General features: G+C 43.9%; 2 non-coding genes across 2 annotated transcripts; one reads left to right on the forward strand and one right to left on the reverse strand.

Annotated features, from left to right (window-relative positions):
- On the reverse strand, positions 1-82 carry trnas-gcu (transfer RNA serine (anticodon GCU)). Its single transcript has one exon. It is a non-coding gene; the product is annotated as a tRNA-Ser (tRNA).
- Positions 83-3,286: 3,204 nt separating this feature from the next.
- trnas-aga (transfer RNA serine (anticodon AGA)) lies at positions 3,287-3,368 on the forward strand. Its single transcript has one exon. It is a non-coding gene; the product is annotated as a tRNA-Ser (tRNA).
- Positions 3,369-17,381: the final 14,013 nt, after the last annotated feature.

Below are 17,381 nucleotides of genomic sequence, written 5' to 3' on the forward strand. Positions count from 1 at the left end.
CGACGAGGATGGGATTCGAACCCACGCGTGCAGAGCACAATGGATTAGCAGTCCATCGCCTTAACCACTCGGCCACCTCGTCTGTCTGACCAACATGCGTTCACGGCTTCGAGCGAAAATACGCTGCAAAACTTGTTTCATGGTGTCTTTTCTCTGCATATTGCTAATATTAAGTTAAATGTTTGGTTACTGTGGTTAGTGCAGTGTGTTGTGACTGAAAGTGTAATAAGGAGAGGCCATAGATGATGAGTGCTGTGTTAAAGCACACTGTCATCACCTTGGTAGCATTAATATGTGGGACAGCCTTTTTACTAATTGACAGATGTAGTTCTTGTGTGTGTTGTGTTTTGCTCTGCTGCTTCTGATGCAAATGTGTGCTTCACTCTTTCATCACTGGCAGTTTATACGATTTAAATCAGGTTGAGAGACTGGTGTTTATAGTAAGTGTGTAATGTGGCTGAGGGACAGACTAAAGCTGTGAGAATGCACCTGCTGCTTGTTCTTGGTTTGTGCTGACTTTGCCTCTATGCTGCTTCAGACTTGTTTTTGTGTTATGGTGTTCATTACATTAAGCAGTGAGGCTGTCTACAGAAGACGTGATCTGAACTTTGTCAGTCATGGCCTCTGGCAGCCATTTTGTCTTGTGCTCCCATGTCAGCCATTTTGTTTCTGTTAGGTGTTTATCAGGCTTACAAAATGGCTGACAGATGACTGTGGATAATCAGCTGCCTCTTTGTAGTAGTAACATGGATGCTAATGTGTGGGTTAGCCTTTTTTAGCTCATTGACAAATGTGGTTGTAGATCGAATCATATTTTCTTACATCCCAAATAACGCTGTAATCCGACCCATATTTACAAATAAATGTCCCTTCAGTCCCAATCAAAAAGTAACAGGCAAACAGACGAACAAACAAAAAACTCCTCCTGGTGAACCCCACGCGGGATCCTTGTCCATAAAAAAATGGTTATGGTCCGTATTTTGTTTTTTCGCATCACGGGTCCCTCTTACTCTCCCCGTTTTCCCGTTTTCCTTCACCTGTCTGCCACCGCTGTCCTTGGCGTCTCTCCTCCCCTGATGACAGTCCTTCGTCTCCTTTCACCCACAGCATGTCAGCTGGCAAAATAGATCACCCGACCCCCGCTGTCCTCACAACAATATAAAATAAAATATTACAAAGAATGCCGTCGCCTTGAGCGGCCTTTCTCTATAGGTAATAGGCATTAAGGGACAATGTTTATTTACAGGAAGACATTTCTATATGGCAATACACCATAAAATCTAAATAAAAACATTACTTATGTGGTAGTGCTTAAACGTGGGTGGAAATACTTTGATTCTCAGGTTTAAAACACTGCACCTTAAATAACATTAGTAAGCACCGAGTGGCAAAACAAAATCCACTTTGTGTAACGGCTGTAACTCAACAAATCTATCAATCTATAAAAACGTCAACACAGTACAAGAGTTTACATGACACACAAACGTAAACTAGTGTCACACGGCACTGTAGCAAGTGTTTAATTACCGTACCGACTGTTTTTCTCGCTAGCTAGTGTAGAATGAATGACGACCGGTATGCGCCATACTGATTCTCTGCTCCAACATTTGTCCACCGTGATTGGTCAAATGTTGGAAATGTTGGACAGTGGGGAAGAAATCCGCTAGCTGATTGGGCGCACCTCCAGCAATTGAAGGCTTGTGATTGGCTCTTGTGTCCAACATTTTCCAACATTGTACGGACGATCCTTCGCCAGCTGGCGTTCAGGTCGCAGTCTCCACTGGAGGCGTGGGTTCAAATCCCACTCCTGACAGTTCTGTTTATTTCCTCTGGAGGGGAAATAAGTAATCATTTAAATAATTTATCCTCTGGAGGGGAAATAAGTAATCATTTAAGACATTGACTGACTTAGATTCTAACCCAGACCACAGAAGCCAATTGGATGATTTCATCTGATATGATGAGACATTACACCAAACCTACAGGGGTTCTTCCTGTTTTTTCCTGCCACTGTTGCCCTTAAGGAGGTTCAGTCTCTGGCTCTGATTGGATGACGTCACAGGCTGCTGTCAGGTTAGGGATTTAAGTCCGGAATTTTGTCTACCATTCTGGCATGGATGGATGTCTATTCTGGTATGCTGCCGCTCGTTCTAGATTTCTGCCTTTCAATCTGGAATGATTTCTTTCAATCTGGAATGCTTTTCATTCCAGAATGCTGTCTTGCTGACTTTTGTCCCGGAATGTTGCCTTCCATGTCAGAATGCTGACTTCCATGACGTCACAGGCCGCTGTCGGGTTAGGGGTTTAATCCCGGAATTTTGTCTACCATTCCGGAATCCTGCCTATTATTCTGGAGTGGGTGGATGTCTATTATGGTATGCTGCCACTCATTCTAGATTTCTGCCTTTCATTTGGGAATACTTTCTTTTATTCTGGAATGCTTTTCATTATAATATATAATACTGACTGTTATTCGGGAATTCTGCCTATCCTTCCGGAATACTGATGTCTATTCTGGTATGCTGCCACTTATTCTAGATTTCTGCCTTTCATTGCGGAATTTTGACTTTCATTCCGGAATGCTGTCTTTCATTCTGCAAATGTGCTCTTCATTCTGTTATGCCGATGTTTGTCCCGGAATGTTGCCTTCCATTCTGGAATGGTAACTTCCATTCCAGAATACTGGACCTCATCTCAAGGCATCACAATAGTCAGAATGATTCATTATGTGGTGACCATGAATGCAGATGAAAACTCTCATCTCTGGCTCAAGACTTGTTGAGATAGCACAGAGACACTCTCAGTCTGTCCACATCAGTGTCAGTGAAGATTTCAGATTGTTTAAATAGAGAAGCAAGAAAACAAGTCAGCCTTATCTTTCACAAAAACACATGACAATAACATGTGAGAAAGGGAGTTTTATGTTCAGTGCTCCCCCTGCTTGTTGGGACAATTGTAGAGCACCTTCCTAATAAAGTAAACAGCGTAGAATGGACAGTGAAGGCTTGTAGTCTCAAACGACCATGTGATTGGGAACACAGCCGGCTTGGAAGCAATTCAACCTGTGCCATGTTGGCACGTGAGTACTTGCTCAGCTGTCGGCAACTTTCTGTGATAGCTGCCTGTCAAACAGAGACTCTGGTCGGCGCAGATTTACCTGCGAATGAAATGGAAAACAAGTAAAGGAGCACCAACACCAATCTGGACAGGACAAACTGGACAAGACCATGCACTCATGGACAGAACCAACCTGGGTCGTCAGACTCTTCATTGTTACCTTTTGCCGGTTGTTGTGGCCGAGTGGTTAAGGCGATGGACTAGAAATCCATTGGGGTTTCCCCGCGCAGGTTCGAATCCTGCCAACAACGGTTCTTTTCATCTCCAAGATCACTTTATGCCCCTCCATCGTTTACACTTAACAAGTCTGATGTGTTAACAAGCTCTATGAAAAAGTTCATCTTGACCAGTCAGAGTGCTGCCATTTATATTGACTGTCTGAGGACAGTTTATTTCCTCTGGAGGGAAAATAAGTAATCATTTAAATAATTTATCCTCTGGAGGGGAAATAAGTAATCATTTAAGACATTGACTGACTTAGATTCTAACCCAGACCACAGAAGCCAATTGGATGATTTCATCTGATATGATGAGACATTACACCAAACCTACAGGGGTTCTTCCTGTTTTTTCTTGCCACTGAGGTTCAGTCTCTGGCTCTGATTGGATGACGTCACAGGCTGCTGTCAGGTTAGGGATTTAAGTCCGGAATTTTGTCTACCATTCTGGAATCCTGTCTACCATTCTGGCATGGATGGATGTCTATTCTGGTATGCTGCCACTCGTTCTAGATTTTTGCCTTTCAATCTGGAATGCTTTTCATTCCAGAATGCTGTCTTGCTGACTTTTGTCCCGGAATGTTGCCTTCCATGTCGGAATGCTGACTTCCATGACGTCACAGGCCGCTGTCGGGTTAGGGGTTTAATTCCGGAATTTTGTCTACCATTCCGGAATCCTGCCTATTATTCTGGAGTGGGTGGATGGATGTCTATTCCAGGATGCTCTCATTCTAGATTTCTGCCTTTCATTTGGGAATGCTTTCTTCCATTCTGGGATGCTTTTCATTCCAGAATGATGTCTTGCTGACTTCTGTTCCACAATACAGAGTGTTATTTGGGAATTCTGCCTATCATTCTGGAATACTGATGTCTATTCTGGAATGCTGCCACTTATTCTAGATTTCTGCTTTTCATTCCGGAAATTTGAATTTCATTCTGGAATGCTTTTTATTCCGAAATGCTGCCTTTCATTCTGCAAGTCTGCTTTTCGTCCAAGCGGCTGTGTTAAGGTTGCAGTCTCCACTGGAGGACAATCCTGAGACTGAAACTGGTACACCCAAAGGATAAAACTCCCAGGGAGAAACACAGCAATATCATATATGCAGTCCAGTGCAGTGAGGAATGCTCTGATCTGAACAACCACTCCACAGGAGAATGGCTCAGCACAGGAGAGCCACCTCCTCAGGACAAAACTCAGCTGTTCACCTCCACCTCAAAGAGAAGGGACACTCCTTTCAGGACAACAATGTTCACATTTTAGACAGAGAGGAAGTCAAGGAAGCCATCTATGTTAAGCTGGAAAAACCTTCTCGAGGTGGTGGCCTCATCTTTCTACCACATACAATGCAGTGATTTCATCCATTTCCAGGAAGTTTCACTCCAAGTCACATGCTAACAGCAAGAACAATGGGCTGTCTACCAGCAGTCTCATAGTTGTTAGCCAGTCATTAGACACACCTGGCACAGGCAGCCAGATCATCACAGGTAATTATGGAAACATTTAGTGCTATTGTTTGTGAGTTTTACCCAGCTGATGAGCTGCTGTGGGATTGTATTCAGACTTAAAATTACGCATAATTATGAGCGTTGGCGCTTGAGCGACAGACGGTTGCCATATCACAGCACGAGTTTCCTGCTTCCACGATTGCCCGCCCCCCTAAACTCCGCTAGTGCTACCCCTCTTTGTCCGTATTTTGAGTTTTGGCGGACGCACCGCTGCCAACATGGCGGTGATCAGAGTGTCCCAGAGCCTCCCACCGAGCTTCAAAGCGGCTCTTCAGAAACAAATGGGCGATGTCTCAGAAGCTCTGTCCATAGTTTTTACTGTTGAACTTAAAACACAACACGACGAGGATGGGATTCGAACCCACGCGTTCAGAGCACAATGGATTGGCAAACCATCTTTGAAGAAGAACTTGTTTCTGTCACAGCTTTTGCCTTAAACATAAGCATCTTGTTTGAAGACAAACTTTGACAAACATTGAAGGCCAGTTTTTGGAGTAGTTGTTTGGTTTCTCCATTGTACAGAACAGAGCATGCCTCACTGGACCGCACTGGACTGCATATATCCAGGGGTGGCAGTAAAAAGCAGCTTCCCTGAGGGGAAACTCAGTGATGCTGTAACCTCTGTTACGCTCACTTTTTAAAAAAAAAATACTTTAATAATACTTTAATTTAAGAAGGGAAATTGCTTAAGGCTGCTGCCAAGCAGTGTCATACAATGACCAGCACTGGAGGCAATGTGGGTAAAGGACACAACCCTGCTCTACCACTGAGCCACTGTTGATGTTACCTTCCCTTCTGGACTGCTGACTTGCCAGAATACTGACTGTTACTCCTGAATTCTACGTATAATTCCGGAATACTGATGACTATTCTGGAATGCTGCTGCTTATTCCGGATTTCTGCCTTTCATTCGAGGACAAAAAAACAGACTGCTTTGTGGCTCTGTGGCACAATGGATAGCGCATTGGACTTCTAGTTAAACACAGGAGAAGTGATTCAAAGGTTCTGGGTTTGAGTCCCACCAGAGTCGAAGTGCATTTTAACTTCCTGTGATGCCGTCCTTCAGGGTGGATACCTGTTGCAGCACCTCCTGTCCTGAGAGCTAGAAAAAAGGACTGCACTCAGACATTCCGGAAAACAGCATCGCTGCCCCCGGCTTTGTGACCGTACGAGATGTGACTGGTGTGAGCTTTTGCTTGGCACAGAGGCAGCTAATAAACTGAAAGTTGTACCTTTTTCAAATGACATGGTGAGGAGGAGAGCAGAAGATCTCTCAGCTGACATTCAGGCAAAGCTGCTGGATAGACTGCGATCATGTAAGAAATTTTCCTTTCAGGTGGATGAATCGACAGAGCAGAGCATCTCCAGTGCTGCTCAGTTGATAGTTTTGGTGTGCTATCCCCGGAAAGGAGATATTTTGGAAGACTTTCTGTTCTGTAGGTTATTGCGCAGATAAAGTCTGTCAATCCAGAGATTAAAGCGGCTCACTGTATGCTACTGAACATGAGGCACTGCTGGATCACTCTGAGGTGCGATGGCTGTCGCAATGGCTGCAGCACAGAGCTCAAACTGTACCGACCAGCTCAGAGGAGAAGAAGAAGGAGCAACATCACATCAGGAAGGCCCTGCAAACCTGTGACTATCCCAGCTGGGCTGTCATCAAAGCCACAAAAACAAGACCCACAGACAACAAGACAAAGACAACAACTGGCTGAGGAAGAACATTGTCACTGCAGAACTGAAGAAGCTACTCGGGGGAGTGTTGGTCCCACTTAAGATTCAAATTTAGGGTGTTTTCACACTTGCTCTCTGCGGCTCTCTAAACGAACGCAGATCAATAACTCAGGATTTTTTGCTCTGTTTAACTCTAACTCTATTTTCCCTGAATGTGCAGTAATTTAACCAGAAAACACAGGAAAAAGCCGACATTCTGCTTCAAGTGAAAACTACCCAGAATTCAGTGCAGTGGAGGAGTCTGAGAGCTCTAGTGGACCTGGTGTGAACAGAAAGAGGACTAAATTACATAAAACCAGTGACCCTGACATGATTTGAACATGCAACCTTCTGATCTGAAGTCAGGCGCGCTACCAATGCTCCATGAAGCCCGTTCACAGCTTCTGCTCTTCCAAGGACTCAGTTTAGCATGACATGATCAGCTTGATGTTCATATATGTGTTACACATTATTACTAGATGAGCTGCACTGAAACATCCAAGCGACCACGTCCCAGCACATATCAGAGATGCAGAACAGATGGAACAGTCTTATGGAGTGATGGAGGCCATGAAGCCTCCTAAAGCTTTGAATGGAGCTGAAGTCATGATGCACTGATCTTTCTTATATTATTATTATCTTATTATATGTGGTTACAGACCTATGTGGGTGGGTCTGGGTAAAACTTAAAAAAAATAGCACTAAATGTTTCCATACTTACCTGTGATGTTCTGGCTGACTGGGCCAGGTGTGTCTAACGACTGGCTAACGACTATGAAACTGCCGGAGGGGGACTGGTTGACAGCCCTTTGTTCTTACTGTGAGTATGTGCAAACTTCCTGGGAATGGATGGAATCACTGCATTGTATGTGGTAGAAAGATGATGTCTGAGGCCACCACCTCTGTTAAGGGAAGGTTTTTCCAGCTTAACATAGATGGCTTCCTTGACTCCTCTTTCATACCACCTTTCCTCCCTGTCTAAAATGTGAACATTGTTGTCCTCAAAGGAGTGTCCTTTGTCTTTGAGGTGGAGGTGAACAGCTGAGTCTTGTCCTGAGAAGGTGGCTCTCCTGTGCTGAGCCATTCTTCTGTGGAGTGGTTGTTTAGTTTCTCCAATGTACAGATCAGAGCATTCCTCACTGCACTGGACTATACAGTATATCACATTGCTGTGTTTCTCCCTGGGAATCTTATCCTTCGGGTGAACCAGTCTCTGTCTCAGTGTTGTCATCGGTTTGAAATGGACCGGGATGTCATGGTTGTTGAAGATCCTGCGGAGTTTCTCTGATACTCCTGACACATATGGAATGGAGGTGTTCTTTCTCCGCCTGGTGTTGTCCTTCTTCTTGTTGTTGGGGGGTCTTGTTTTTGTGGCTTTAATGAGTGCCCACTTCGGGTAGCCACAGGTTTGCAGGGCCTTCCTGATGTGGTGTTGCTCCTTCTTTTTCCCCTCTGAGCTGGTGGGTACAGTTTGTGCTCTGTGCTGCAGGTTCCTGATGACTCCCAGTTTGTGTTCCAGTGGGTGGTGTGAATCAAACAACAGGTACTGGTCCGTGTGTGTGGGTTTCCTGTACACTTCCACATTGAGGCTCCTGTCCTCCTCAATATGTACTGTGCAGTCCAAGAAGGCCAGATTGTTGTCCTTGGTGTCCTCGCGAGTGAACTTGATGTTGTTATCCACTGCGTTGATGTGTTCTGTGAACCGTTCCACTTCGTTGGTCTTGATTTTGACCCAGGTGTCATCCACATATCTGAACCAGTGGGTGGGGGTGGTTCCAGGATAGGAACTCAGGGCTCTTCTCTCCACTTCTTCCATGTAGAGGTTGGCCACAATAGGAGACACAGGTGATCCCATCGCACAGCCGTGCTTCTGTCTGTAAAAGTTCCCATTGTACTGGAAATAAGTGGTGGTCAGGCAGAGGTCCAGCAGGTCACAGATGTGGTCTGGCGTTAGGTTGGTTCTCTCCTTGAGTGTGCTGTCTTGTGTGAGGCACGTCCTTACCATCTCTGTGGCTTCTGATGTAGGGATGCAGGTGAACAAGGAGGTGACATCAAATGAGACCATAGTGTCGTCTGGGTCCATTCGGATCTTCTCTACCTTGTTCACAAAGTCCTACCAGTGGTGTCAGGAGTTCAGCCAAGTGCTTAGCCACGTTGTATGTGACTGAGTTTGTGCTGCTGACGATGGGTCTGAGGGGGACTCCTTCCTTGTGTATCTTGGGGAGTCCATACAGGCGTGGAGTGGCTTCCCCAGGATACAGTCGAAAGTAGAGCTTGCGGTTGATGATTTGGTCCTTCTCCAGTTTTTGTAGGTAGCTGACTAGTTTCTTCTTGTAGTTTCCGGTGGGGTCCCTCTTCAGTATCTGATATGTGGCTGTGTCACTGAGGAGATCTGTCACTTTGGAGTGGTAGTCCTGTGTGTTGAGCACCACTGTGCATCTTCCTTTGTCTGCTGATAAGATGGTGATGTCCCGGTCCTTTTGTAGTGCAATCAGGGCCTTCCTTTCATCGCTGGAGAGGTTGGATGGCGGTGCTTTAGCAGTGGAGAGTGTGGCTGTGACCTTCAAGCGGAGTTGCTCAGCTTCTGTGTCTGTCAGGTTGTTGTTCTTGATGGCTGACTCTGTGGCTGTGATGAGGTCCACCACTGGAATCTGCTCTGGTGAGATGGCAAAGTTGAGTCCTTTGGCCAACACGTCTTTTTCCGGCTGGCTCAGTTGTCTGTCTGAAAGGTTCTTTACCCATTTGTCCTGGGTGTCCTGCTGTGGCAGTGAGTGGTCTTCCCTCCTCCATGTGTGAAGGTTAGCTGCATTTTTAACAGAGAAAACAGTTTTCAATTTATGGAATTTGCGTTTTTGTCGTTCCTTACCCCTGGTGTGCTGTGCCGTCTGGACTTTTTCAGTCAGTTTGATGACTTCATCCATGACTTCGCTGGGTAGGAGGGTGGCAAGCTGTGATCTTGTCTGCTCCGTGGTGACCATGAGGGTGTCTATGGTGAAGTTGATCTGTCTGATCCTTTCGTTGAGGAGTTGGTTCTGGGCTTTCTGCAGGATGGTGTCTGCTCTGTGGCCCTTGACAGTGGATCCGAGACGTAGGCTGTTCGGGGTTAACTTTTCCTGTCTGCATCTCAGGCTGAAGCGTAGGTGGTTCCTGTAGTCTGCCAGTTTCCTAGAGGTCTTTTCATGTTCCCTCACCAATCGTAGGGTGTCCTTCCCAAAGTGATTGGCAACATGTTGATGAAGATTCTCAGTCAGGGATCAGCTGTTAGCCCTCAGGGACACAGCGGTGCTGCACAGCAAGAGACCCGACGTTCCCCGAGACATAAGGAGGAGAAGACGACGGGGAACCTGTGCCGGAGCTGCGCATCATTCCAGGAAATGTTATAAACCTGTACTCCCCTTGGTCATCACTGGGAATGTTTGATCTCTCACTAATAAGATGGACGAGCTGACGGCGCTGACCCAGCACCAGAGGGAATATCGTCAGTGTAGCATGCTGTTGTTTACTGAAACTTGGCTAACGGTGCTAACACTGGACTCTAACGTTGCGCTAAATGGATTTCAGTTGGCGAGGACAGACAGGACAGTGGAGTGCGGTCAGAGGAAAGGAGGGGGGCTGGTATTGTTTGTTAATGATAGATGGTGTAATCCTGGACACATCACTGTCAAAGAACAGATCTGCAGTAAGGACATTGAGCTGTTAGCCGTTAGCATGAGCACTGATTGATTAAGGATCTACTGTAGTGCTGTGTGAGACCTCAGAGGACACTTCTGTCTTCATTTGAAGCTGGTAGGTACAAACTGCACCACTGCTAGCAGGAGCTCCTTTGTTCTACACCTGGACATCAGCTCACTCATTTTAACAACTGGACTGACACTGGTCTACGGACTATCCGGACCAGAACTCAATGAGCTGTAAGAGAAAAACAAGGTGAGAGGTGAACTGGTTATAGGAGGGACCACTGTAATGCAAACATGTGATTTGCTGATTCTGGTGTTTTTAGGTTTTAATTTAAATTCCACAAAATCATTTATTTGCATTCAATTATTTTTGATTGTAACCATATATAATTCATACTTCTGTCTGTGTTCTAAGAGTCCTAAAAATATGTGGTTTCCTTTTTATTTACAGTGTGCATGTCATGTGACTTATGAACGTACAGTTTGTGCATATATATAAACAGTTTGATTTCCAGGTTGATGCAGCAACAGCTGCTGCTCTGACACCATTGTTCATGTCTTCCTCTCTCTGCACTGTGTTAACACACCTGAATGCTGCAGAGTATCTTCTTCTTTCCTGCTAAATAAATAATGGCCCTGTGGTCTGGTGGTGTCGGTTCACCTTGGACAGCGATGGACAGGAGGACAGGAAGGTCCGGCTGCTCTCAGCTGGGACCTGTGTGTGTCTGGTAGGGGTGGGCGAATCGATCTAAATATCGATAGTATCGATACCAACGTTAGGATCAGTAATTACTCGATACTAGCGTGATGAGATCGATATTTCTGTGGAAGTTTCTCTTAATACCTTCAGCAACTTTACTCGTATTTACTCGCGGTGCAGACAGCGCTCCTCTCTCACTCTGCTCAGTGCGCAGGCACACTCCGCCCCTCCCCTCCTCCTCTCTGCCGGAGCAGACGGAGCTCCTGATTGGCTGTAAAGTGCAGCTAGCGTCATGGAGATGGCAGAGAGGAAGAGGAGCGCTGTTTGGAGTTATTTCACAGCGACAGACAAAGAAGAAGAAACTGCTACTTGTGAGGTGTGCAGGAAAGCAACCTGCCACTGTGGAAACACAACTCATTTACACAAACATAAAGCAGCAGAGCCCAAAGACCTCGAGCTGCAGAGTAAACAGAGGGAGGAGGAAGAGGCAGATCCCCAAACATGAACCAGAGACAGTGGTCACTGACAGAGGCTTTACTGCAAAACACTCATGAATATCCAGGTAGATGATTTTAAAAAGTGAAGGTTTAGATTGAGTAATCTGCAGCATGAATTAATGGTGTCTTTCTGAGTGCAGTAATAAGACATGCAATTTTAGCAGAATGACTGAACAGTCATCACATCACCAGCTGAAATAAATCTTGTTTTTCTCAAATTCCAAAATACATCTAATAATGTAATTATATAAGTTTATATAATGATATGTATTTCAGTATGATTAATATAATTATGCTTTGGTGATAACTGTTGAAGGATCTTTATTCTTCATATTTAGGCTACATGCAGGTAGGTGTTAGACTTTTATAAAAGTATATTAGTCATGCTGTTTCACCTACATGATTCACAAAGAGCCATGGCTGTCATAAGGAGCATTGCTGACATGATTGTGAGGTTAAAAAAACTTATACAGTTCTGCACTTTTGTTTGCAGCTTGATTTACTTAACAAATGTTTCTTGTGTATTATTATTCTGCTAATCATGATCAACTATTTAAAGGCAAAAAAGAATATTAAATATAAATATAAATAAAGGCAAAAAAATATTTTTTTATGATCATGAAACTTCAAAGTAAAAGTAAAAGTATCGGTATCGGTATTGGTATCGGCGATACTGGTCCTGTATTTACTTGGTATCGGATCGATACTGAAATCTTCAGTATCGCCCACCCCTAGTGTCTGGGTGCACACACACCTGCAGTCTGCCCACAGTTACTGACGTAGCCACTCCGTCACACCCCAGCTGACACATGACCGCACCAGGTGGCTGCTGCTATGACAGATGGTGATTGTCAGCATTCGTCGTTAGTATAGTGGATAGTATCTCCGCCTGTCACGTGGAAGACCGGGGTTCGATTCCCCGGCGGGGAGAAAGACTTTTACCACCAGATAGGATGATACTGACCCTGTACATTGCTGCTGCAATAGAAAACATTTCCCAGTTTGGGATAAATAAAGTATTTGATCTGTTCTGTTCTGTTCGTCTTGTGTCTTGTGAGCTTTAGATTATATTATTTCTTGGGCTCTATGCTCTAAGTGTCTTAAAAATATGTGATTTCCTTTATTTACAGTGGTGCATGTCATGTGACTTTACTTATGCAACATGTATGATAATGTTCTGTTTCCTCTCATTTCCAGACGTGCAGCCAAAAACATGTGCAGTGATGATGTGACGGTATCATCATGGTCTCAGAGAGAAGAGCTGAGTGTGTCTGTTCTGATCTTTGTTGTGTCTCTTCTCCTCTGTAGTTTCTGCTTGTTGCTCCGTCACCCGCCCTCTGCTGGTGAGCCGCGTCATTACACACAACCTCTGCTGCTGTCAGACTGTATAATAACCACTTCTGATAGGTGCAATATTCACACACCACAGTGTACAACACATTATTTATTTAGTTTCTGATGCACTATGTACAGTTTTCTTACAGGCCACTTCTCCCTCCACTCACCTGTGCAATAACTGTTCATATGTAAACTGTTGATGATTCTATTCTATATTTTATTGGTAGTTTATTTTATCATATATATCTTTTCTTAACTTATCATTTGCTGTCTGTACCTGCTGTTGCAAAAATGCAGTTTCCCCATTGTGGGACTAATAAAGGTTTCTTAATCTTAATCTTAAAACTGTCTGGAGGACACACAGAGTGGACATGGGTCACAGAGTGCTGCTGCTGTTTGTGTCTCTGCAGCATGGGCAGCTGCTCCTGCTCCACTCGTCACCGGCTGATTGTTCACACCTGTGATCAGTCATCAGCCAATCCTGCTGCAGCTTCCATCTAGTATATGTGTCCAATGGAAGCTGAGCAACATGTCAGCTACACACATAGAAACACTACACATAGTTTGTCATATAAATAACATGGATTGAATCATGTTGTACAGTCAATGGAAACAAAAAGCACTGAGAGTGGTGCTGGTAGTGCAGCAGTGGATGGAGGCTGAAGTGCTGCCACCTAGTGTCAATATTTGGTATTAACTCTGACTACATATTCCTTTAACTCTCTGCCATATATACTGTGCCATGTGTGAAGTGATAATAAAATGTGAATGTGAATTTATTGTAAAGAACTTTACTTATTATCCCTGTTATAAGTGAGCAGTGTGTGTGTGTGTTTGATGGAGTGTGTAATGTCTGCTCAGTGTTACTGATGCTGCTGTGTGTGATCTGAAAACTGATCAAACTGTGATGTGTCTGATGCTGACAGAAGAATCAGAGGTCAGACAGTCGGATCCTCCTCTGTGACACCTTTAACATCATATCAGAAATCTCTGTCTGCTTCTGGTACATGCAGCTGATCACCAGCAGGGGGCTCACTGCTTTGCTGTCACTCAGTGTAACAATGGAACTGTTAGAATGATGGTGCGGCTCACACAGGTGTGTGTGGTTGAGGTTAATCAGTGCAACAATGTCAGCTTCTCTCTACAGACTGTGAGAGAAACAGTCTGACTGAAGACAGGAGGAGGCAGAAATGTCACTGTGTGGATGTCAGCTGCCAGAAAACACCACAGAAGAAGAAGAAGAGGCAGAGGAAGAAGAAGAACAGAGAGGGGGAAGTGTTTGTGGTGACGGTGGATTGGAGTAAAGCTCAGCTGCTACAACAGAACAGTTTCTGAACACATGTGTAGCCACCAAAACTACACAGGAGGGTCCTGGCAAAACTGACATCAATGCTAGACAATGAGTCCACCCCCTGCAGGACACCCTGTCAGCCCTGCAGAGCAGCTTCAGTGGCAGACTGCTCCACCCTCGGTGTGTGAAGAAGAGATACAAAAGGTCTTTCCTTCCTGCTGCTGTCAGACTCTATAATAAACACTTCTGATAGGTGCAATACTCACACACCACAGTGTGCTTTTATTTTACTGTTATTTATTTAGTTGCACTATGTACAGTTTATAAACCACTTCTACCTCCACTCACCTGTGCAATAACTGTTAATATGTAAACTGTTTATAATGTATATATCTTTTTATTGGTAGTCTATTTTATGATGTATATATCTTTCTCTTAACTTATCCCTTGCTGTCTGTATGCCGTTGCAAAAATGCAATTTCCCCATTGTGGGACTAATAAAGGTTTCTTATTCTTAATCTTAATCTTACACCTGGTACAACAAAGGATCACAGTGAGTGGAGGACCAAGGCTGGAACCAGAGGACCAGAGCTGAGCTCTGGAGGCCAGAGAAGTCCTCCTGCAGCCTCTGCTGAGTTTGTTCCTTTTGGCCCTCTGTTCTTTGTTCTTGCTGATCTTTTTGCAGTGTTTTGCTGATGCATTTATATAACTATATCATGTGAGAATGTTTTTGACATAGCAGCCTGTATTTTGGATTATTATGTTGGACTTTCTCTGGACACTTTATTTTGGCTGTTTGTTTAGTTTCCAGGATCATCATTTCACTGTGATTCAGATAAAATTCAGATCACAGAAAGGCCTTCCTGTTCTCACTTCAGTGAATGAATTATGGTTTTGTATTTTCATTGGTCACCGAAGAAACAGTGGTGGAATTGTAACCTTTTAAATGGGATTCTGTTTGGTTACCATAGAAACCACTGAGGAGGCACTGATGGCTGTGGGGCTGTTGGGGTTGCTGCTGCTGAGTGGAGTCGTTCTGGTGGTCATTATGATGGAGATGCTGCAGAGTGGGTTCGTTGTGTTGGTGGTTGTGATGGGATGGTGGTCCCTGATGGGGTGCTGCCGAGTGGGGTCATTGTGGTACAGGTTAGGGGTGTGAAGTGGTCCCTCTCAAACCTGCAGTAGAAAGTCTTGAGGTCGCCAGCAGTGGGGGAGGTCGCCTCCTGTGGTTTGTGATCTCCACACTGATGCATGGTCGTTAGCAGAAAAGCTGTTTTTCAACTCTTCTGAGTATTCCCTTTTTCCTAACCCTTTTTGCCACCTTGATTTCCTTGGTGAGAGGGTTTCTGGTCTGCCTGTACACTGTCAGAAAAAAGGGTACAACTGAGGTCCATTTTTGTTCCCTAAGGTACAACTGCCGATGATTTACCATCACAGGTTCCAAACTGATTCCCATGGTACTTAAATGTACCCTTTTGTGTCAAAATGGTACATTTAAGATTTAAGAAGATTTAGATCTTAATGAATGAAATATTCCAGGTGAAAATCTTCATTCAAGTAGAATATGTTGACAACAAATTAACATAAAAATGATCAATGTAAATCAAAATTATTCATCTGTGGAGATCTGGATTTGGAACCATACACAAAATAAAAGTGGAAAATCACATCACAGGCTGATCCAACTTGAGTGGAAATTGTCAATGTCAAAATGAGGATCAGTAGTGTGTGTGACCTCCACGTGCCCTGAGGACCTCCCTGGCATCTCATCCTGGTACCTAATAGCAGTCAGGGTACAAATATCTACTCTAAATACTCTACACAATAACTTTATACAAGTCATACAATTATTTAATTTTTCCATCATGATGATCTGCAGCTTATAGGTAGTCTGGCAGATAAAGTGCGTTGGGAGGAAACAGTCCAACATTTGGATAACATGGCCAATAATGTAGCAGGTGATATGCTTCTATCTGCTGGATACATAGTATACCTGGGACCCTTTACTGTAAGTTTGTTGTACCTTAGTGTGGCATATTGAAAATGTTTCTCTACAGTATATGTGCATATTTCAATGTATGCCTTTGTCTCTGTCCATGTGCCTGCATAATTGAATATATTTGTGATGGCCACAGCAGCATTTCTTTGTATTTTATTTCATTTCAGCGAGAGTACAGGTCAGCCATGGTCGATGAGTGGCTTCACTGTTTCCAACAGATGAGTGTTCCACACACTGATTGGGACAATCTCATCAACACCCTTGAAGATCCTGACAAGATCTGCTCCTGGCAGGTCAGAGGCTCGTCATTGCTGACCTTCAGGGCTGAAGACAGATTTAATTTGGGCTTACTATTTCTGTCCTAGAACTTTATATTTGACAGACTTATTTTTTTATGATTTTAACCATCCTGTTAAGAGGAAATAGGCTCTTACTCATCTGAAACATTTGGGTGCAGGAATTGCTTTTATCCAAGAAACACATCTCAGGAGTTTGGATAATGCTCGTCTTAAATGTGGGTGGGTGGGTCAGCTATTTCACTCAAACTTTCAAGGGAAAGCTCGGGGTGTTGCAATATTGATACATAAGGATGTTTCTTTCATGCCTTCTACAACACTAGCCGACTCAAATGGCCGTTATGTTATTGTGACTGGCAAACTCTTTAATCTCAAAGTTATTTTAGCTAATATATATATATATGCTCCAAATTTTGATGACCCACAGTTTTTCTCCCGCATCATTAAATTGATCCCTTGTTTAAATTCACACCTGCTCATTCTGGGGGGAGATTTGAATCTGTGTCTGGACCCAGGGATGGATCGGTCATCGGTTAGGCCTGGTTATCCCATATCAAAATCTGCCTCTTGTCTAGAGACATTTCTTTCAAACTATGGTATCTCAGACATCTGGTGTTTTTTTCATCCACAGGACAGGAAATATTCTTTTTTTCTCCCATGCTCATCAAACGTACAGTAGAATTGACTATTTTTTCTTCAGATATTCTTTCATGTGAATATCAACCTATAGTAGTTTCTGATCATGCCCCTCTTCTACTCAAATTGAATATCACTGATACCAGGACTCCCACCCGAATCTGGAGGTTTAACTCTCTCTTATTATCGGATGAAGAATTTGTGCGTTTTCTTTCAGATCAAATTTCCTTATATTTAGATATTAATATGACACCAGATGTTTCTGTTTTGACTGTTTGGGAAGCCCTTAAGGCATACTTGAGAGGCCAGGTAATATCTTTTGTGGCTAAAAAGAAAAGAGATTCTAAATGAAAACAAATGGAGCTGGAAAGACAAATAGCTGACTTGGATAAC

The sequence above is a fragment of the Parambassis ranga genome, unplaced genomic scaffold, assembly GCF_900634625.1.
Source record: "Parambassis ranga unplaced genomic scaffold, fParRan2.1 scaffold_24_arrow_ctg1, whole genome shotgun sequence".
Lineage (NCBI taxonomy): Eukaryota > Metazoa > Chordata > Actinopteri > Ambassidae > Parambassis > Parambassis ranga.